Below are 23,640 nucleotides of genomic sequence, written 5' to 3'. Positions count from 1 at the left end.
GGTTTCCTCAGAATACTCTAGGATTGGTCTCAGACACCCAGACTGAACAGGCGCCAGTTCACTGAGAATGGCTATGGACCCAGGGTCCACTCCTGCATCTCAGATGCTTCTCCACTAGCTGACTCCTTCTCTCTGCCCTCTGCCCTCTGTTCCTCCAGAGAGACACACTTGGCCTACAGATGAGATCAGGCTGGTGGTCCAGAGCTCTCAAGGATGATAGGCATGGGCCTCTCTGAAGATGGCTGAACCAGTGCCCTTCCTATTCATCTCATTTAGAGTCACAATGATGAATCAGAAGGTCATGTTTTTTTTTTTTTTTTTTTGAGTGCCTACTGCATGATAGGCATGGACTGGGTGTTTCCTCTGCATCTTATTCTATACTATTCTTCTTCTCCCAATAAGCACATATTACAGATGAAAATGTGGACAGAGAGCTTAACTGATTTACACGAGGCCACCTGGTTTTTGAGTTGAGAAGCTGAAATGAAAACCAAGTTCTCCCTAATCTCTCATTGAGACAGTCATATTCACAAAAACTGTAGTCCATGTCCATAGCATTTTATAGTCTGTGGAGTTCTTTCCCATCTGCCATTGTCTCTGACCTTTGCAGTAACCCACTGGGTTGTGTATCATCAGCCCATTTATTCAGATGAGAACACTGAGATTTAGAGTAAGGAATCAACTGGCTCAAATCAGCCAGTGTATGAATTATCTATTACCAGGTGTATGACAAATAACCCCAAAACTTGGCAGCTTAAGACAATACACATTTATTATCTCATAGCTTGTATGGTCAGGGATCCAAGCATGACTTAGCTAAATGTGCTTCATGGTCTCCCATGAGGCTGTAATCAAAGCATCAGCCCAGGGTCTGTGGTCTCATCTGAAGGCTTAACTGGAGAAGAATCTGCTTCCAATCTCATTCATGTGATTGTTGGCAGGATTTAATTATTTGTGTGTTGTTGGAGTGAGGGCCTAACTTCCTTGCTGGCTGTGGACCAAATACCACCCTCAGTTCCTTGTTGTGGGGGCCTCTCCAATATGACAGCTTGTTTTATCAAAGTGCACAAGCCAAGAAGTCACTAGAGTCTGTAAGCAAGAAGGAAGTCATGATCTTGTAACCTAATCATGGAAGTGACATCCCACACATTTGCTGCATTCTATCCTTCAGAAACAAGTCACTACTTCCACTCTAGACTCCTACTCCAGGGGACGGAATTATGCAGGGCATGATTACTAGCAGGTGGAGATTATTGGAGGCTGTCTTAGAAGTCTGCTTATCCCAGCAGGGGCTGGGCTGGAGCCCGGGGTGTGCAGCTCTGAGTCTGGCCCTTCTTCCTGGACTTGGAGATGTGCTGGCACGATGGACGGAGGTGGCAGGTGGCTATCTTCCCTTTGTCAGTGCTCTAGGGAGGCTCTCAGGGCCATGCAGAGCCTGGGCCAGCCTTCTGCATCCCAGGAAGAGAGCCGGCCCCATTTTAATTACATTGTCGCCCCCAGGGAAGCCGGTGCTCTTCTCCAGATAGTTTTGCTCCCCCTTTACTGCTATTCCTGTCTCTAAATCAAAGCCGCTCTCTGTTCAAGGGCTCCTGGCCCCAGGCAGGATGAGGATTTATGAGTGGGTGATCCGGAAATGTAATATAAAGGAGTCAGGACCCAGACAGTAATGCAAACCGAGAGGTCCTGGAGAGGCGGGTGACCAGGGCCCAGTGACCTCTCAGGCTCAGCAACCGTCCCAGCCTCCCCTTTATGAAACTCTTCCATCATCCAGCTTCCTTTCTGCCCACCCCTACTGCCCCTTCTTACTGCCCACGCTGCAGCCTCCCACCCACAGCCAGAACTCAGGGCACCTGCACTTGCTTCAGCCTACCGTTCTAGACCTGCTTCTGCTGTCCTCCCACTCCTGCCTCCCTTCTCAAACCCTCCTAGGCTCCCGTCTACATGAATAGATGTCTATTTCCATGCCTTTGTGCAGGCTGTTTCCTCTCCTGTAATTATCCTCTTCCCCAAGTCCTGGAGGTGAAACCTCCTTTAGGACGCCTTCCTTGACCTGTCCCTCTCTCAAGGCACCGAGGACTGTGAGTCTTAATACAGAGTCTGTTATGTCCACATCATCCTCCATGAATTAGACTGAGACTTCCACAAGGGTAAAGGCTGGGTCTGGAACCCACCGTGGTTCTACCACTACTGGGCTCATGGGAGGTGGTCAGCCAAAGTTGGAATAATGGAAAGAGTCAGCATCAGAAAAATGGAAAAAAGATACATGCACCTCAATACTCATTGCAGCATTGTTTACAATTGTCAAGATATGGAAGTACCATTGGTGCCCACTGACAAAAGAATGGATAAAGATGATGTGGCACACACACACACACACATGTATACACAATGGGATATTATTTGACCATAAAAAAAGACCGAAGTCTTGCCATTTGTAACAACATGGAGGGACTTCAAGGGTATTATGCTAAGTGAAATAAGTGGGACAGAGAAAGACAAATACTGTATGTTTTCACTTATATGTGGAACCCAAAAAACTGAACAAATATAACAAAGCAAACAGACTCACAGACACAGAGAAATAAACCAGTGGTTACCAGAGTGGAGCACGGGAAGGGTGGAATATGTGAAGGGGATTAAGAGGTGCAAACTATCAGTTATAAACAAATAGGTCACAGAGATGTAATGTACAGCATAAGAAATATAGTCCATATGTTGTAATTACTTTGTATGCTGTGTAATCTATAAAAATATTGAGGCAGTATGTTGTATACCTGAAATTAATATAATATCATAAGTCAACTACACTTCATTTTTTTTTAATGGAAAAGCAAAGAATAATCGTCTTTGAGCAAATAGTGCTTCCCCTTTACCCACTCCATGTGTGGTCAGTGGCTAGCCCCCTGTGCCTTCTCTCTCCCCTGGGGTACTCTCCTGGGTCAGGCCTGCTGGGTATCCCCCCAACCCTGCCACGTTATCACATGCTCCAAGAACCTATTCTACAGCTCCCACACAGGTTTGGGAGACTATGGGCGGGAACAGAAGACCACAAAGTCTTCTTTGCCCAGAGCAAAGTCACTTCCCTAGACACATGTGTGGGGCCACAAATATCCTGAGGGACATAGACAGTTGTGCTAAAAAAAATACCACCTCACCCTCCCCTGCTTTCTGCCTGACTCAGTTAGGTGCCCAGCTAAGGGCCACGTGGGTGGCCTGGGAGTCATCTCTGACTGCTGCTTCTTCTGCATCCTCCAATCAGTCCCATGTTCCATGGGTTCTACCATCTATTGAAAGTGCTCTTCCCATGTGGACTCTCTTCTCCAACCCAGCTGCCACTGCCCCATCCAGGCCACCAAGGATCCCTCCTGTTGCTCTCCCTGCCTCTACTTCACCCTACTCATCTATCCTCCACTCAAGTGGCCAGAGCCATCATTCCCTGGCTCAAAAACTCTGTGGTTTCGCACAGTGCCTGGGAACAGCACTCATTACCAAGCTGTGCGGGACTCCTCTGGCCTTATCTCCCATTGCCCCATCATCTCCAGTGCACACTGAACCACCTCCCATTCCCCAGGGCTCCTGGTGCTTTCCCACCTCCTCTTGGACCGCTCTTCTTCCTCATCTCCACCCGGGTAGCCTTACAGTCCTTCCAGGATAGCACAAATGCTGCCTCCTCCTTGAAGCCTTCTCTGACCACCTTCCTTCCAGAAGGTAGTGAACTAACTCTCAGTCCTCTGAGCTCCCAAAGGTTTTGCATCAAAGGTTTAGAAGACATTCTTTTCTTACCACTTTCACCCCCAGTCGTGAGCTCCCAGGGGGCAAAGACTAGCCTCAGCTCCCTCTCTGCCAAACCCCACCCCCTGCTGCTACCTCCTTTGTGGAGACAAAGACTTCCCCTGGGGGAGGGGAGCTGCCTTGAAATCTCTTGGATTCTCCTGACAGCTCAGTCCCGGAGAAGAAAGCGGCCCAGAAGGCTGCGCTCCGCGGGAGGGGTTCTCACCAGAAGGCCCAGCGCTGGGCCAGAGCCAAGGAGTGTTTGCAGGAGTGCCCGGGTGTGCGGATGGGGGAGGGGGACTTGGCAGCCACCCGGCTTGGTTGCGATCTGCTCTTGTTCTATTTCCCTGATGTCTTTGTTCAGAATCCCCAGGGCACTCCTCACTGGGCAGAGGGGTGGGGTACAAAAGACCCAGAGAAGGAGCAGGGCCAGCCCCCTCCTTCTAGGGGAAACCTGAGAAAAAAGAGGAGCTTGGAAGGAGCCCTTTTGTTAAAGGGCATGGGTCCCTTCGTTCCTTAGGGTCTGATTCCTTCTCCTTCAGGCTGTCCTGTCTTTGGCCTCTCCCTCTAGGCTGGCTCCTTCTCTTCAAACAGCCCTCCCTGACCCACGTTGGGCTCCCCTCCCCTCTACCCACCTGGCCCCCTTTTCTAGGGGTGTTCTCACCAAGGATACTATGGGTCAAGATTCAAAGCTCACACCCTCCTCTTACTGGGCATCCCAGCCCACCCACTTATCTGAGCCAATCTAGCCAATCCATTTTCTTTCACCCTTGTCCTCTGAAGTAAAGTTCGAGGGGACAGCCCAGGTTTCCATCTCATCTCTGCCCCTTATTCCCAGGTGCCCTGGGTCAGGTCCCTGCACCACTCAGAGCCTCAGATTCCTCACCGAAGATGAAAAGATCAGTACCTACCTCACAGGCGCTGCACTGGGGACAGGGCACTCAGGGCGGAGCAGGCAGGTGGGACTGCCCCACACCACCAGGATTGTCCTGTCCCTACCGGTGTCACAGTGCCATGGTGTCTGCTCCACAGGTCTTTCCTGGTGACACCATCTTTCCAAGCAATCCTTCTCAGGACCTTCCCTCTCCACCCACCCCTCCCCTCTGCCCTCCTCCTGCTCTTCCTGGGCAAGCACAGCCACCCCGCGGCTTCTGCAGCCACGAAGGTGCCATCAGCCCCCAACCTGCCTCTCCAGCCCAGTCTCTCTCTCCTGAGCTCCAGGGGCCCTTCTTGGCCTTCCTTTAGGCACCTCAAACTCAACAGTCCCCAAAATGTGTCTTCCCCATCACACCTGCTCCTCCTCGTGAGTTCCCCAACTCAGGGAGTGGCCCCACCATCCATCCCTCAGACAGCCCAGGTTCAGTGACAGCTCTGTCACTTTCAAGCTGTATGACTTGGGGCCTCAGTTTCCTCATCTACAAAATGGAATAATAGCCTAGAAGTTGTGAGAAGATTAAATAGCCTCATTTACTCAGGATGGCAGCATAGAACATGGTATGGCCTAAAAACTATTCCCTGGTGGCTCAGAGGGTAAAGAATCTGCCTGTAACACAGGAGACCTGGGTTCAAACCCTGGGTCGGGAAGATCCCTTGGAGAAGGGCATGGCAACCCACTCCAGTATTCTTGCCTGGAGAATCCCCATGGACAGAGGAGCCTGGTGGGCTACAGCCCATGGAGTTAGAAAGAGTCAGACACAACTGAGTGACTAAAAAGAAAAAAAAATACTATTGTTATTATGATTAGTAGAGGTGCCCTCTTCTTAATCTAACAGTAACTGTCTCTCTGGATTGGCTTGGGAAAAAGGTAGGATGATGGCCACAGACCATGGAAGAAGACAGGGAAGGATGGAGCCAGATGAGGAGCAGGAGGGGTTCATGGAGCAGGGGACTCCCAACAGAGGACTGTCTGCAGGCCACGAGGAACAAGGCTCCTAGGAAAGAAGAGCTGGCATGGGGCAGGGAGAGGTCCGGGACATGCTAACGGGGCCCAGGTTATGCCCAGATATGACTCCCTCTCAGGTCCTTTCCAGCTGCACGAGCTCCCACTCTGGGGAGTCCTCTGGGTCCTACACCATCCCCTTCCCAGCATATTAAAGTCAGAGGGCATCTCACAGAACTCAAGACCAGAACTTGCAGCAGAGCTGTAACGTGCACTAGGCTGCCTCGGGAGGTAGCGAGCAGCTTGTCAGAGAAGGTATGCAAGAAGAAGCTGGTGGGCACTTGGCTAGCAGGCTCTAGAGGAGACTCGTGTATCTGATACAGAGATAGAGGGAATGAAATGATCTTTAATGTTTAATCTTAAATGTTTCCTTCCTGCATCCTGATCCAAGAGACTATTGTCAAAATATTCCTAATTAAACCTTGTAATGAAGATAAAATATACAGGCATTAAAAAGTGCTAGACTTAAATTCATATGGTAGAATACTACTCGGAAATAAAAGGAAATGAAAATGAACTTTTTTATTGATATATGCAACCACTTGGATGCGTCTCCAAGGAATTATGCTGAGTGGAAGGGAGGTGATGAGGGAACCAATTTCAAATGGTTACATACTATATGATTCCGTTCACATGACATTTTTGAAATGACAAAATTTTAGAAGTGGAGGACACATTTGTGGTTGCTGGTGGCAGAGGGGGTTGGGGTAGATGCTGGAACAAAGGCGAATGTAGTTATAAAAGCCTGTTATTTGTTTCCTAAGACTGCTGTAATAAATTTAGCAACTTATGACACAAATGTAGTGGCTTATAACAACAGAAATTTATTCACTCACAGTTCTGGAAACCAGAAGTCTGAAATCATCACTAGGTTGGGAAAATCCCCTGGAGTAGGAAATGGCAACCCACTCCAGTATTCTTGCCAGGAAATCCCATGGGCAGAGGAGACTGGCGGGCTACAGTCCATGGGGGTCACAAAGAGTTGGACATGACTGAGCGACTGAGCACACACGCATGCAGGCTAAAGTCGAGATGTTGACAGGGCTGTGTTCCTGCTGGAGGCTCTAGGGGACAATCCATTTCCTTGCCTTTTCTAAAGTTTTGGGAGGCTTTGCTGCATGACCCCTTCCTTGCATCAGATCCCCTCTTGTATCCATCATCACATTGTCTATGTCTCTCTGAGCTTCTTGCCTCTCTCCTATGAGAACTCTTGTGATCACATTTAGGGCCCACCTGGACAATCCAGGATAATCTCCCCCATCTCAAAATCCTTAGTCACATCTGCAAAGTCCCTTTTTCCATATAAGATAACATTTACAAGTTCCAGGGATTAGACTGTGGCTATCTTTGGGGCAAGGGGTGGTGGCATTCTTTAGCCTTACAGGGATCCTGTGGTGTTGGATACACAGACCCACGCAAGGGACAAAATTGTATAGAACTTGACACTCAGAGAGGGCTTCCCTGGTTGATCAGCTGGTAAAGAATCCGGCTGCAATATGGGAGACCTGGGTTGGGAAGATCCCCTGGAGGAGGGCGTGGCAGTCCACTCCAGTATTCTTGCCTGGAGAATCCCCATGGACAGAAGAGCCTGGCAGGCTGCAGTCCATGGGCTTGCAAAGAGTCGACACAACTGAGCGACTAAGCACTGACACTCACAAAAACACAGCTGAGTACAAGTAAAAGTTACTGAGGTCTGAATAAGCTCAGTAGATTGTCAATGTCAGTGTCCTGGCTGTGATAATACTATAGTTTGGCATACTAGGCAAAGTGCTCAAGAGCTCTCTCTGCACTATTTCTTACAATTGCATGTGAATCTATAATTATTTCAATAAAAATTTCAATCAATTAAAAAGTGCTAGACCGAGGGCATGGCAGACGCTAATTTAGTTATCTTCTGTGTGCCTCTTTCCTGGAAGCACCAGCCCTGCCCCAAAGGTGGGCTCTTAGCAGCCATGTGCTATGAGGTGAGCTTGCCCTCTTGACTACAAGAGATTAGGCCAGAAGCGGGCACCTGACGCAGTTAGAGCCACTCCTCAGTTCTCTGGGACAACTTAGAATTGGGACACCAGAGAGTTCCTCTTTGGAAGGCTGGACTGGTAATGCATAAACAGGTGCTCTGTGTATCGTGTTCCGCAACATAGTGGGAGGAGCAGGGGACCACACTTGCAGGCAGAGATGACCAGAGCCTCTGTAGAGAGGAGCTGACTTGAGCTGGAGAACAGGGCACCCTGGTTAGCTTTCTGATTAGCTTTCCAAAATGGCAACCCACTCCAGTACTCTTGCCTGGAAAATCCTATGGACGGAAGAGCCTGGCACGCTACAGTCCATGGGGTTACAAAGAGTCGGACACAACTGAGCGATTTCACTGTCTTTTCTTTCCTGTTTCTAATCCCTCTGGGGTGTGGCCTGACCTAGCCCTTGGATTTCATAATAGCCTTTCTGTCCTGGCACAAAAATCCCCTTCCTCCCTATCCCCTTAACCTCAAGCTAAGTGAAGAGGATTTCTCTTATTTACAGTCAGGAAGCCCTCACTGCTAAAAATGGAGCATGTCAGGACTCTGAGCCCCACGGCCTGCCTGTCCCCTACCCAGGTGCCCCGGGGAGGTCCAGTGCAGGGAATATAAAGGGTCCTTCTTTTTATCTTCGGCTTTAACTCCTGTCTGTTACCCTCTGGGCAGCATTGTCTCTCTGCACAATGAAGGACAGGGCCTGGCTAGGAGCCCTGTCAGCTCCCCACAGCATCATGCCACGGGCACTTGACAAATGTGCAGAAGACTGAGTTGAAGCCATCCTGAGAATCCCTAGTCTCAAGGCAGAGGACAGTCTGAGGAGGGGTGAGCCGAAGCACTGTCACATCTTAGAGAAAAAGAGAATGAGAAGAGCCCGAGTCAGCTCCCCCAGGCAACCAGGAAACAATTTGCAAGATGGAATTCAACAAGCAATGCCAACAAGATCATAATGACCATATTTATGGGAGAATGTGGAGGCCCGAGCGTGGGTTTTCATTATCGTGTGTACAAATGTGATGTCTCTCCATGCAGCCAGCCTTCCGCTCCAGGCAGCAGCTGTTGGCTGGTGCATGGTAATTTGATGTAAATTGCCCCCAAATATGGTAATTCTCTCTTCTACCAGGGGAGTTTGAAGTCACAAACCTGGAGATGTTGGCAGCAGATGTTTTCTTACTTCTCTGCAGGCTGCTGGTATTATTGTAGAAGAGGGCAAACAGATCTGGAGACAGTACTTACCTTTGCTACCTCCTGCACTAGTGCTGTGTGGACTGGAATGAGCAAGATTACCTCTCAGGGCCTCAGTTTCCTCATCTATAAAATAGGCATGATATCTGCCAGGGTTGCTTTGAGAAGTAGAGAAGATATACTCAGAGCATCTAGTACAGTGCTTTTAGTAATATTATTTTTTGGTCCTTAAAGTTGCCAGTGGTGGAGGTTGAGCAGCCAGTGCCTAGGGATAGTCCCTGGTCCCCAGTAATGAGATCCCCAGGCAGAAAACAACAAGAACCAGATGATTAAAATAAACATGAAAAGTGCTGTAGGGCAATGTGTGACTGAGGACAGACTAAGGTTTAATATCTTTACAATGTAAGAGCTCACCGGAATTTGTAGGGGAAACGTCAGTACCCCAATAATGTAAATGAGAGGGTACAGCCGTTTCCTCCAGAGAAAGACAAATAGGGATCAAACCCAAGGAACAATATATCCTTTTTCTTTTCTTCTTTAGAAAGTAGTGAAAGACATAAAGATGGCTTTATTCCTATCAAATATGAAAATTATTCATAAGAGGAATTCGATCCAGGTGAAGTTTCTAGCGAGAGTGAAACACCCAGCTGGTGAGGTGGCAGCCTCCCCGGGCAGGGACATTTTACAAGGTGATCTAACAGTGTGTACCAAAAGTCACAACAAGGCAGATGACCCCAGAGTCTCACTAATGTGTGTTTCTCCTGAGGAAATTATCCAATAGAAGAAAAAAGCCGAGTGAACAAAGATGCTGTGAAAAAATTTTAAAAGGCAGGGTATGCATCCATTAGTGGTTGATGCTGAATCAAGCCAGGATGCTTCCACATGGAATACTCTGATGTGCTTAAAAGGGGAATGTTTTGAAGAGTGGGCATACCATGTGGAATAATGTTTATGGTATATTTTTAATTTAAAGACAGAGAACAAAAGGCTATTTACAGCATTATTGAAACTGCAAGCACATGTGCCCATGTGCGGCAAGGATGGCCATTATGGGAAGGAGGAGCCCTTGAGAAAAGGGGGTGCCTGCACAAAGGGTGCCGTGCACATGCAGCATGCAAGTTCTCTCTCTAGGTCACCAAAGGTGGACCCAGAGTAGTTGCAGCAGCAGTGGACGGGTCTGCTGGCCCTGAAAAGCAGACCTGGGGTGTGAAGGAAAGCTCTTTCCAGGAGTTGCTGGCAGTTCAGCTCTGGGAGGAACATTCTTGCAGCCAGAGCCTTGTAATGGAGACATGGATTGGGTCCTCTGGCAGTGAGCTCCCAAGGGCTGGAGGTATGCAAGCAAAGATTGGAGCAGGTGGGCAGCTGGATGGGACATCACCTGTTTAGGTGGTTACTGCTATTGCTGCCGAGTCGCTTCAGTCGTGTCCGACTCTGTGCAACCCCATAAATGGCAGCCCACCAGGCTCTGCCGTCCCTGGGATTCTCCAGGCAAGAACACTGGAGTGGGTTGCCATTTCCTTCTCCAATGCAAGAAAGTGAAAAGTGAAAGTGAAGTCGCTCAGTCGTGTCCGACTCTTTGGGACCCCATGGACTGCAGCCTACCAGGCTCCTCCATCCATGGGATTTTCCAGGCAAGAGTACTGGAGTGGGGTGCCATTTCCTTCTCCAGTTTAGGTGGTTAAATGATGCTAATCTCCTGCCTGCTCATAACAGCACATCTGGCCAGGTATCCCCCAAACAGAAACAGGGTAAACTCACTTGTTCATGGAACACAGGCAAGGAAAGAGGGAGAGAAAGAAGAAGGAGGAGGGAGGGAAAGAATGAGGGAGAGAGTAGGCAGAAAAGGAAGAAGGGAGGGATGGGGAAAGGAGGAAAGGAGAGGGAAGGAAGGGAGGAGAGGGGAGGCCTGTCACAGGCTAAGCAGGCATCTAATCCCATTGTAAACACTGTCAGAAACTTGTCTTCCTAATTGAAAAGCCCATGCGGCTGCTTAATCCAGTCCATGTTAATGAGACCAAAACACTTTACGGCAGATATTGACTCCAGTCATCACAGTGCCAGTCCTGAGGACCCTAGAGGGAATACACTGACAGAAGCAAGGCTGGGTCGGTCTTGGCCTTGATGGACATCATCACGTTGTTCCATCACTCCAACCATCCCTCGGTGAGACCTTCTCATACGCAAAGGGACTGCAGGATTTTCATGTGGGAAAGTACCACTCCCATTGATCAAACCAGTCAGTCCTAAAAGGAATCAGTCCTGAATATTCATTGGAAGGACTGATGCTGAAGCTGAAGCTCCAACACTATGGCCACCTGATGCAAAGAACTGACTCATTGGAAAAGACCCTGATCCTGGGAAAGATTGAAGGCAGGAGAAGGGGATGACAGAGGATGAGACCATTGGATGGCATCACTGACTCAATGGACATGAGTTTGAGCAAGCTCTAGGAGGTGGTGAAGGACAGAGAATCCTGGTGTGCTATAGTCCATGGGGTCACAAAAAAGTTGGACACAACTGAGTGACTGAGAGGAGCTGAGCCATTCCTATAACCTAGATTGTCTCTCTTAAATGGAAGAACATGAGAAAAAAATGGAAGAAGGTGGTCTCTAAAGGCCTGGGTAAAAACATCTGCTCAAACAAGTATAGCAAAGTACAAATCTGTTCATGGAATTTTTTTTTTTTTGCTAGTTTAATGACTTCAAACAAATCATTACTAAGCTAAAGTGGGTCATTTGGGAAGCTGTGGTTGAGGCTATGTTCAACCAATTCTCTCCTCCTGCTTGTGACATTTAACCCCTCCTACAAAAGGTTAATGTCGTTGTTTTCAGCCTTGCTCTTAGCAAAAGACCTCTCATCATATTTTCAATTAATTAATGAGACACTAAAGTGCTGTGGCCGTGGGCCTAGATCTTGGAGTCGCACCCACCTTGTTCCAGCCTTGCCATCCCTCACGTGGGTCTCAGGACAGCTGTGGGTCAATTGCCTGCTCCAGCCTTGCCGTCACAGGCCATCCTCTACACAGGCTACCAGAATGTTCTTTCCAATATACCATTCTGGTTCTGTTTAAAGACCTTCTGTGTTCCCTGTTGCCCAGTGGATAAAACCTAAACTTGTTCATCTTCATTCATCATCGTTCTAGCATAAGCTCCTCTCACCATACCCCTAATCATCACCACCCCAATTTCCACCACCGTCACACACCTTACACTTACACTCCAGCCATTGACCTACCTCACAGGACTGGGCTCAAAACGCAGTCCTAGGCCAGTACACTTGAGATTTCATAGAACATGTAGTCATCTGGTTTGAAGAATTCTTTTTTGTTTAAAGAATTCTTAAAAATAGAATTCTAACTTTGAATAGCACATCTCAGTTTACCAGCCTTTTCATGTAAATTACCTCATTTAACCCTGACCTCAACCAACTCCCTGATGAACATTATTATGCGTATTCTACAGGTGAGGAGCCAGAGGCTCAGCCAGGTGACTGCCTGGAGGCAGAACTGGAACCCAAAACAAGAATCAGCTTCCTTGAGCACATCGTGCAGTCTGGCTCAACGGTTTCCAAGACCCCAGGTATTATTTCTCTTATCCTACAAAAGAGGAAGCTGGGGCACAGAGGGGCCAAGGAACTTGCTGATATCGCAAAGCTACTGAGTAGTTGGACTAGAGAGATTCCCAATCCATCCAGCTCAATGCCCACATCCCAGCTGTCTTTCCGTGGCAGCTGTAAAGAGACCAAGTTGAAGTTACCCTTTGACCTTGGCAGTCATTCATTGTCAGGTTCCGGGAACAGGGTCTTCCAGATCATTATTTAGAATGTGATGGGAAGTGAGCATTTAACCAGACAACAGCTGTCGTGTGAATTGAGTGACCCAGTCGTCCTTGAGAAATGTGTGTCTTCTGGGAGTGACTCTCAGCCCTTTCTGTCCCCCGATCTGAGGTGACTAATGAGAAATTCACATCCAACCCTGAACCCAGTGGCAAAGAGAAGAGCTGTAACCCTGGACTGGCAAGTCAGATGCTCCATACCCTCAAGTTGTGTTTCACTGACTGGTTTGAAATCATAGTTACCTGTTCAGTTATCTGCTCATTCATTCATTCCACAAACATTTCTTGAGACCTGCATTGTGGCAGGAACCAGGCATTCTCACATGTGGAGATGTGGCCCTCATCCCTGGGGGCTTTAATCTAATGGGGAGCTAAACGGGTAAGCGTATGAGATTTTCTTAGCCATCTCCTGCCTTTACCACATAAAGGAGCTGAGGCCTAGAGATGGGGGAGGCCCTCCTCTGTTTTCAAAGAAGAGATTTACACAATTTTGCATTCGAGCCAGAGACCTCACGGTGGCATTTTTTTCAGGAGGCCAAAGAGGTTGAGGTTTCTTTTTTCCCCAAGGCAACCTGTAGGAGCGTTCCTTTGACAAGATAGTAAAACATCTGTGTTTATAAGTCAGATAAGGAGGAATCTGGCAGCCGAGGGCTTCATGAAGGTATTGCTTCCAAAGACACAGTCCGAGCTGGAGACATCCAGAGGCAGCAGCCAGAGCCTGGCCCGAGCCGCGGGTGCCAGTTTCCTCCCTCTGGTCTCCCATCTTGGTGGGAGACCCTGGCCGGAGCCCAGGTCTGGACTTGTTTTTCACTGAGTGGTTGTTTGATGCATGGACTTAAATGTTGGGCATCTCTACCTTTTTTCATCCAACACTCAGCTCACACAGAGATCAGAAGATCTCTTAATTCTGCTGTTTCTCATCTCCTAGATTGTATTGAGCTCTTTATCTCATAGTCAAGGTCTTTAGTGCAGCTCCCTGTGCCAGACTTGTCTCTCCTCCCCAAATATGCCCACATCCCATGCTGAACCCAGATCAAAGTTCTCATTCCAAAGCAAGCACCATCTTTCCTGTAAGCCTGTGCCCTTACCATCTGGCCCCTCTGGTGGGCACACCCGGCCCACACCTTTGCTCCTGTCCATGAAGACCCCTCCTTCTCCCCATCAGGATGATAAGATTGGCGTCTCTTTGAGTGTGTTCCACTTCCCTGGGTGTTGAGGCAGTCCCCGTGGCAGAATGCTCTGAATGTTTCCTCTGCACATCCCCCTGGTCAGAGTAAAATGCACAAGGAGCAATTTGGGAACAGTATCAGGCAACACACTATCAGTTAAGGGACTAGTGAGAATACACGTAGGTGCTTTGCTTTTCCCAGAGAACAGCTGATCGACTCCACAAGGAGGGTGACTGCAAAAGTAAGTACAAACAAGCTCACTGTTAATGCAGTGCTCCTCTCTTCCATGGAAGGTTTTACTTGGACTCAAATTGTAAGTCTGTGGTTTAGTCTGTAGGGTCCCAATGCTCGCAACCTCAGAGCCTTAGTTTACCCATATATAAAATAGGATGGATGAAAAGATCTATCTTTAGAGATAGATCAAAAATTGGTGGAGGAGGAAGTGCTGTGTAGACTGTGACGTGAACCCAGCAGAAGATCCCAAGTACCTGGTGGCATCTGATTTCTGTCCCCCTGGACCAAAGACACCACCTGAACAGCCTACAAGCAGTGAGCGATTTCATCATACAAGCTCAGGGTAGCTAGGAGGGATCCCACAGAAAGACTCCAGTTGAACTCTTCCTGAGACCTGGAGGTGCAGAGGGCTGGTGGAGGCAGGACCTACTGCACACAGGAGCCTTGAATGCCCCACAACTCAGAACAGGAAGGGTATGTGAGCTTGCAGCAGGGTGGAGTCAGAGGGTCTAGGGCCAGGGCTCTGGTATCACAGAAGAGAAGCTGGATAGAGGGACCCATTCCCAGTCCTCTGGGTGGTTATCTATGACCTAGTGAGGTAAAAGGAGGGACAAAGGCCAGGGACACAGAACGTCCTAGATCTAGGCCCACTCCACCACAGATTTGCTGTGTTCTTTGAGGCAAGTCTCTTCCTCTCTCTGGGCCTTAGAGCCCAGAGATAAGATAATAAAATAAGAACAAGGTGGCCTCTAAGTCCCCTGTAAGCCCTGAAATTCAGTGGGTCAATGAAAAATCTCCCTCAGTTAGCAGACTGCTCCTGCACAAACCCACAGTATGAAAGAAACCAAAGCAGCTTGTTCTATATCCATCTGGAAACTCCCTGAATCAGTCTCCTCTCCCCACAGATGCTTGCTATAGCCTTTCTGGATCTCGGCATCAGAGCCACAAGTTCCAGGTATATCTCCATATTTGATGCAGTTTCTCATTAGGCTAGTGAAATCTTTCCTTCCAGACCAAAGCCAAGAGGAGCCATCTGCAACATGGAGCTGAGAATAAAGCAGAAGCAAAAAAAACTGCTGTGTTGTTGTGAGTGGAGAAGAGGTCAAAAATGACCGCTCAGTCTCGGGAGGCAGAGATGACATTGGAATGCCAGGCCTTGACCACAGGTGGGTCAGATGGAAGGACAGTCTGTGTCCCATGAAACTGACCCTCCTCACAATAGCCTCAGGAGTTAGGTTTCATTTCCCCCATTTTAGAGGTAAGGAAATCACAGCTCAGAGAGGTAAAGTTGCCTGCTGAAGGTCACACAGCCAGTGGCCAAATCAAGCATCAAAAGGTGGTCTCACTGGGCTGCATGACCTCCCTTTCGCTGACACTGATCTGTTATAAGCATGTCCCCATTTCCGGTGTCCCTCCAATGACAAGAGCTGGGTAGACTCAACTCTTATCCCAGGACTCTCAAACACAGAAAAGATGTTCAGTAAGTGTGGAAGGAATTGAACTGAACTGAATTGAATTTCCACGGAAGCCCACCTGACGCTGGAAATTGACGGACAGGTGATCCCTTGTCAGGGCTCTGTGGTGTGTATCATCTCCACAGTGGCTCCTGGGGAGTCGGGGAGACAGACAAAGTGTTTCCATCCCAGCGGGGGGCACAAGGTCAGACTCTTAGAAAGAATTAATAATATCCAAGGAATTCCTCTGGAACAGTAGGGGGGAATAAAGATTCTTCAAAGAAGACCTAATAGTGAATTCTCTGGATTTTCCAGCTAATTTGAAGGTACCTACTTGGAACATTTTCTTGTCAGAAAAGATTTTAAAATACATTCATTCAGTGTGACATGATAATTGGGCCTGGCTGCCTGATGAATGCCTTTTATCTATTCCTGAGCTATTGTTCCCTGGGATCGAGCTGATGGGCTGGAACGGGCACTTTGTTAACTGCACAAACAGAGCTACTTGCAATGATTTCTGGCCATGGGATGCAATGGGGTCTCAGAAAGATGCTGTCAGGGGTTGTAATGATAAGGTGTCAGCGAAATAAGGAACTTTAGAGATAGATCAGAAAAGGCAACTTCTTCATTGTTTCCCTGGGGGAGACCGAGGCCCAGGGAGGGGCAGGACCAGCCAGTACCACGTGTCAGGGAGACAGATGGCAGAGGTGGGACTTTGACCTGGAGGTTCCGACCCAGAAGGCAAGCCTCTCCTTCCTGCCTACAGGAGTCCAACGGAGAAAACAGCAATGGCCAGTGTGAGTCCTTGTCACTAATGCCCCCCACTTGATCCTCAGCCTGTTGCCAGGGAACACTCACCTGTTTCATGCCAGGGTTTGGCTGCCTGAGTGTGATGTGTTTTCTGACAGCTGCCTCTTCTCAGCTACACAATGCTGTTATCAAATCAGCTATTTTCACAGGGCCTTTTCCCTTTCTCCTTCTTTTATCGTTTCCTTTATTTTAATGCCTTTGTCTTATCGAAGGCAAATTTCCAGGCCTGGCCATCTGATAATCATTTGCAAAGGCTCCATGCTTCTTTATCATCCTTTATGAGAAGGAAGGATTTATTTGGACTTATTGTTTATCTTTACATAGTATTATGGCTTGTATTGATTTTCCTGTTGAAGTTTCTTCAGTATTTTTTTTAAACCAGTTTCTCTGTTAGGATTTCTGAGACAACTCTATATGTTAATAAATTGTTTGCAAAATTATGACTGGAGTTTTCTGCTTTGTCAGAGCAGGGTGGCTATTTGTCTTTAAAAACTCAGTGAACTGCCTTTCATTAACATTTAACGAATAAAAGCGTTCCACTGGGAGGTGGAAGTTGACATTTCCATTGTTTTCCTTAGAAAGCACCGCGATGTTAATCATCCCTCAAGGGACTTCATTTTTACAAAAGTAAAGTAACAAAGGCCCAGGGTAGGTGTGCTTTTCTGCGCACATGTGTTGGTATTTAGGCACGAATGTGTGTCTGTGTTTCCATGCTTGTATCTGTGTCTAAATGTGTATTTATGATGCGTGAGATTATATTTGTCTGCCAAGGTGTAATTGGCCGTGTGTGTGTCTAGGTGGTGGGTGGCGGTGGTGGTGGTGTGTGTGTGTGAATCTGTGTGAATTTGAATGTATGTGCATTGTGTGTCTTATGGCCATGTGACTATGTTCATGAGTAGATGTTTTCATGCACATGTGCTGGCTTGTATATATATATACATCTATCCATGTGAGTAAACGGGTGCTGTGTATGTGATGATTTGGGGTTTATACATCCATGTGTCTGATTAGGGCACTTGTGTGGAGATGTCTTTGTCCGTGTTTTTCTGCTTGAGTGTTTGCAGGATGGAAATGTTCAGATTAGTGTTCAATCTCCTATCTACATGTACACAGTACCCTCTAGTGGACATCAAAAGAAAGCATCCCCAAACCCGGCAAAAAAGGTAGGATGTGACCTCCAGTTTCCCACTAGTCCATTGTTAACTGCAGGGCAAATTTTCTAGGATGGTCCTTGAGAGGCAGGGGAAGGTAAGGCTCCCACTTAACAGGGAACTCCCTGCAGGGTCCATCCCACTGGCAGCTGCTTCATAGTGTGGGGAGAAAGGACTCATGCTCTGATAGAGAGGCTAGGTCTCCGAACCTGGTGAGTCACTGGGCCAGGAGGAAGGGGACCTGCACACCATAAGACCAAAGCACAGAGGAGTCTTACTCAGAGCTTCCATATTTGGTGGGGCCCTGCCTTCTCCACTGTCCGACTCAGGCCCAATTATAAGGACGTGTTCAGCTCCAGGCCCTTTATATACCAATGTACCAACTTCCATGTCCCAGGAAATAGGATCTCTTCACCTGGGATGCTGTATAAATTTCCTCTTGCTGCTGTAACAAATTACTACAAACTTAGTGGCTTAAAACAACCCAAATGTATTATTTTAGAGTTCTAGAGGTCAGAAGTCTGAGTGGGCAGGATTTCGTACCTCCTGGGGGCTCTCAAGGAGAATGTTTCCTTGCCTTTTCCAGCTTCTGGAGGCTAACTGCCACCCTTGGCTCCTGGCCCCGCATCACTCTGACACCTGTTTCTGTTTCATATCTCTGTCTTTTAATTCCAACTCTCTTGCCTCCCTCTTTCTTGGACCCTTGTAATTACATTGGACCCACCTGGATATTACAGAATACTCTTCCCATCTCAAGATCCTGAATCACATCCCCAAAGTCTCTTACTACATGAGATATCGTTCTCAGGTTCTGGGTATCAGGATGTGGGTAACTTCGGGGACCCATTGCTCAGCCTACTTCAGATACTCATCTCCAGAGTCCCTCATCTCCCTGTGCAATTCTGTATAGGTCCAGACAGACAGGACTTGAGCACCTAGATTCATTTGTGGGATGCTTACCCTACGTCTGACATTGCACTAAAGTCTTAATGGACTGTCTCACTGAATCCTTTCAAAACGTCTATGAGGTAAGCACTATTGTTACAGTTAAATTGGGACTCAGCATGGCTAAATAATTTGCCCAAAGTCACACAGCTGGAAGTTGTGGGGACATATTTTGAACCCAGAAGTTTTCAACTTCAAAACCATATTCCTCACCATTAAAAGATATCACAAGGGGCAAACTTCCATTTTATAGATGAGAAAACTGAAACCCAGAGGTAGGGCATTTGATAGTAATTTGACATCAATCAATGCCTTAAGAGAAATGTAAACATCTGTCATTTTAGGAACTGCTATACCAAGCAGTCATGGGCGATTCAGGGCATAAAAATTGTTTTAAAGACAGATGTATTAAGGTATAATTAACATACAGTAAAATTTGCCCACTTTTTGCTGTACAGCTCTATGAATTTTGACAAGTGTATGTAGTTTTATAACCACTATCACAATCAAGAAATAGCATATATAGTCAAACCCCTCCTTCAATCCCAGCCCCTCCAACCACTGACATATTTTTATGTTCCTTTGGTATTTGCCTTTTCCAGGATGTCATAGATGACTTTTTAATTCTCTTTTTTACTGGGATATTATTTACATGTTGTAAAATGTATGTTTCTGGGCATAGAGTTCTACTACAGAGTTGCAACAAAAATGCCCATAGACATGTAACCAATGCCACAGTCAAGACACAGAACAGCTCTATCACACCCCGAGATCCCCCTGGGCTGTACTTCTGTGGTCCTCTTTCCTCCACACCCTCACAGTCAGTGATCTATTTTCTGTTCCCATAATTTTGTCCCTTCCAGAATGGCATATGAATAGAATCATACAGTATGTAGCCACTGAGTATTTCTTCTTTCACTAGCGATAATGCATCTGAGATTTATCCACATCAGCAGTTCATTCCTTCTCATTGCTGATCAGTATTCCATTGTATGAAGGTAACTCTTTGTTTATACATTCACCAGTTGAAAGATATTTAGGTTTTTTCCCAATGTGGTGGTGGTTACGAATTTTCCTTTGTAGTTTCTGCTGGGTTTGCTTTGATAATATTTCACTGACACTGTTTGTATTTATATTCATAAGGAATATTGAACTATAGCTTTTTTTCTTTTAGGTGGATGTCTTTGTCTGCTTTTAGGACCAGGGAAGTTCTGGCCTTATAAAATAATTGGGAAGTGTTTCCTCTTCTTTAGTTTCTCTAAGAGTTTGTGTAGAATTGGTATTATTTCTTCCTTAAATGACTTGGTATTAGAATTCACCAGTGAAGCCATCTGAGCCTGGAGTTTCCCTTGTTGGAAGGTTTTCAATTATGAATTCAATTTGTTTAACAGATACTGGGCTATTCTTGTTATCTATTTCTTCCTGAGTGAAGCTTTGGTAGTTGGTGTCTTCCAAGATATTTTTCCATTTCATCTGAGTTATTAAATTTATTATTATAAATCTGGGGAGAAAGTGCTGAAATAACCAAACACAGAAGTGAATGAGTCACCTAAGGAGACCACAGCAAACAAAGAACAGAAATTCTGGGTTAGGAAATAATCTGAAATTTATGAAAAACATAATGCTCTTTTGAAACAAGTCAGTGTATTAAAAAGTACCATTATGCACAAAGATGTAAAGCAAAGTCTTATCAAAAAACTGGAAACCACATAAACGCCAAAGAAAGTTTATAGAGTATATTCACTTGATAGAATGTATATGTCATTTAAATCATGTAACCAAAATGTTAATAGTTATTTGTTGAAGTTTTGAGTCTATGAAAGTGAAAGTCACCCAGTCGTGTCTGACTCTTTTCGATCCCATGGACTATACAGTCCATGGAATCCTCCAGGCCAGAATACTGGAGTGGGTAGCCTTTCCCTTCTCCAGGGGATCTTCCCAACCCAGGGATCGAATCCAGGTCTCCCATATTTCGGGTAGGTTCTTTACCAGTTGAAACACAAGGGAAGCCCAAGAATACTGGAGTGGGTAGCCTATCCCTTCCCCAGCAGATCTTCCCAACCCAGGAATCTAACCAGGGTCTCCTGCATTGCAGGTGGATTCTTTACCAACTGAGCTATGAGGGAAGCCCTTTGAGTCTATGGGGTCCTTTTTTCTTCTTCTTCTTTTTTGTTTCCTCGAAATTTGCTATTTAACATTTATTAACGGAGAGGGCAATGGCACCCCACTCCAGTACACTTGCCTGGAAAATCCCATGGATGGAGGAGCCTGGAGGCTGCAGTCCATGGGGTCGCTGAGGGTCGGACACGACTGAGCGACTTCACTTTCACTTTTCACTTTCACTTTTCACTTTCATGCATTGGAGAAGGAAATGGCAACCCACTCCAGTGAAATGGCAACCCACTCCAGTGTTCTTGCCTAGAAAATCCCAGGGACAGGGAAGCCTGGTGGGCTGCCATCTATGGGGTCGCACAGAGTCGGACATGACTGAAGTGACTTAGCAATAGCAATAGCAGCAGATTTTTAAAAATGCATATATTAGTTTTATTTACAGCTATATCCTCAGAACCTAGTACTTCAGTTCAGTTCAGTTCAGTCACTCAGTCGTGTCCGACTCTTTGCAACCCCACGAATGGCAGCATGCCAGGTCTCCCTGTCCATCACCAACTCCCGGAGTTCACTCAAACTCACGTCCATCGAGTCAGTGATGCCATCCAGCCATCTCATCCTCTGTCGTCCCCTTCTCCTCCTGCCCCCAATCCCTCCCAGCATTAGAGTCTTTTCCAATGAGTCAACTCTTCGCATGAGGTGGCCAAAGTACTGGAGTTTCAGCTTTAACATCATTCCTTCCAAAGATCACCCAGGACTGATCTCCTTTAGAATGGACTGGTTGGATCTCCTTGCAGTCCAAGGGACTCTCAAGAGTCTTAGTGGGTAACAAATAAATATTTATTAAATATAAATCTAGCAACTCCTAGCTTTAATCTTTCCCATGAGCTTGATAACTTGAATACATCCCTCAAGATCCTATAGAAAATGCCCCTCCTCTAGGAAGGCTTCTGCAACCCTTCCACAGTGCTTTTATTGCACTTGGTGTTAGCACAGAGCCAAAGCAGGAGACTATAGGCAGCACCTTATATAAATCGTCGCAGCTTAGTTTAGTTTCAAAATGTTCCTTAGGAATTTGGTAACTATCAAAACGCCTAACCCCATCAACTAGAACAAAACAAATTATTCTATGGCATTTTCTAAGACAGAAGGTATTTTATCTATTAATCATTGTTGCCTTCTTTTTTGCCTTTCTTTTAGTGCTAAAATGTTTCTGTTTTCTTTTAAAGTAAACTTTTAATTTTGGAATAAACTTAGATTTAAAGTTGTGTAGATAAGAGAGACTTTCCTCCACAAATAGCACTTTTTGTTACGTGTCAAAGCAAAGAAATTTGACATTGGTACATGATTATTAAGTAAACTCCGGATTTCATTTGGATTTCATTGGTTTTCCATTAATGTCCTCTCTCTACTCCATGATCAAATGCCAGGCATCATGATACATTGAGCTATTGTGTCTCCTCATGGTCTGCTCTGGTCTGTGACAGCTTTTGTTTGTTTGTTTTTCATGAGCTTGATAATCTCAAATCCTGGGTATCCTATAGAATGTTCCCCACTCTGGTTTATCTAATGTTCTTCTAATGCTTAGATTGGGATTACAGGTTGATGGAAAGACTGGCACAGAGGCGAAGTGCCTTTCTCATCTCATCATTCCAGGTGACATGACGTCACTGGTAAGGTTCTCCTTGATCGCTTGGTTGAGGCGGCGTTTGCTAGGAGTCTCCACTGGAGAGGTACTATTTCTTTTCCTTTCTATGCTTTATTCTTTGGAAGCAAAGCTAGGATCTAGAATTTTATCTCATGGGTCCCAGAACCTATCGCCATGTTATAATTGTTAAGTGGAGACCCAATATCTGAGAATTACTATAAACATGCTATGCTGTGTTATTCAGATTACAAAATAACCCTGACTCATTGAAAAAGACTCTGATGCTGGGAGGGATTGGGGGCAGGAGGAGAAGGGACAACAGAGGATGAGATGGCTGGATAGTATCACTGACTCGATGGACGTGAGTCTCAGTGAACTCCGGGAGTTGGTGATGGACAGGGAGGCCTGGCGTGCTGCAATTCATGGGGTTGCAAAGAGTCGGACATGACTGAGTCACTGATCTGATCTGATCTGATGAAAAGGTAGGATGGGCGTGTTAGTGGAACTAATTAGTGCTGTTTGTCATGAGCCCTCTTCACATCTCCAATCCTGGTTGTATCTGGCCCCCGATGACAAATGACATAGTTGTTCCCAGGCACCTGCTCTGGACTAGCTGTTGTCTTGGACTCTGTGGCTTGGACCATGGAGTTGAGCTCCTCCAACCCCTGTCTTATACAGTAGGCGAAACTGCAGACCAGAGAGGGAGAGGGCTTGCCTAAAGTCACACAGCTCTTGAGTAGCAGAACCAGAACTGGAACTTGATTGCTTCACTTTCCCAGTGTTTGTAGTAATGTTAGTCGTGATCTGAGACCCTCCTTCCCCAAACTCCTATTCAGTCAAGAAGGGTACTCTGCTTTTCTGCATGGTTTCCCATTCCAGTCTCAGTATCTGAGTTCCTATTCTACAACCAGCCAGGAGGGTCCAGAGAAGGATAATCATATTAATACATCCACACAGCCCTCAAGGAGTTCTTGGCAAGCAGGGTGACAGTTCCACTGAGTAGTACATACTGACACAGAGTAAATGTAAATAGTTGTTGGATGAATGGACTAACAGAAACACTTTAAATTCACAGCCCCTTCCATCTGGTTAAGGCCTGTCGCCCACCTTGATGGTAGCATATTCCATGCCTTGAGAACACTAAACGACCTCGACCTTTATACCAGGGGTTTGACTAAAGACCTATCAAGAGTCCCTCCCCTATAAGAACCTATACTCTGAGAGCAGGGACCATGTGGCTCTAGCTTACCAGCTGGATGTCAGCATTTAGCAAAGATGTTTGATGGATGAGTGAGTGAGTGGGTGAATGAATGAGGTCCCAGGCACAGAGAAGACTGGGCTGTCACACACACACACACACACAGCCAAGTCTTCTAGAGGCCC

Source organism: Bison bison, unplaced genomic scaffold (genome assembly GCF_000754665.1).
Source record: "Bison bison bison isolate TAMUID 2011002044 unplaced genomic scaffold, Bison_UMD1.0 scf7180017864243, whole genome shotgun sequence".
NCBI lineage: Eukaryota > Metazoa > Chordata > Mammalia > Artiodactyla > Bovidae > Bison > Bison bison.
This window is presented reverse-complemented; position numbering follows the sequence as displayed.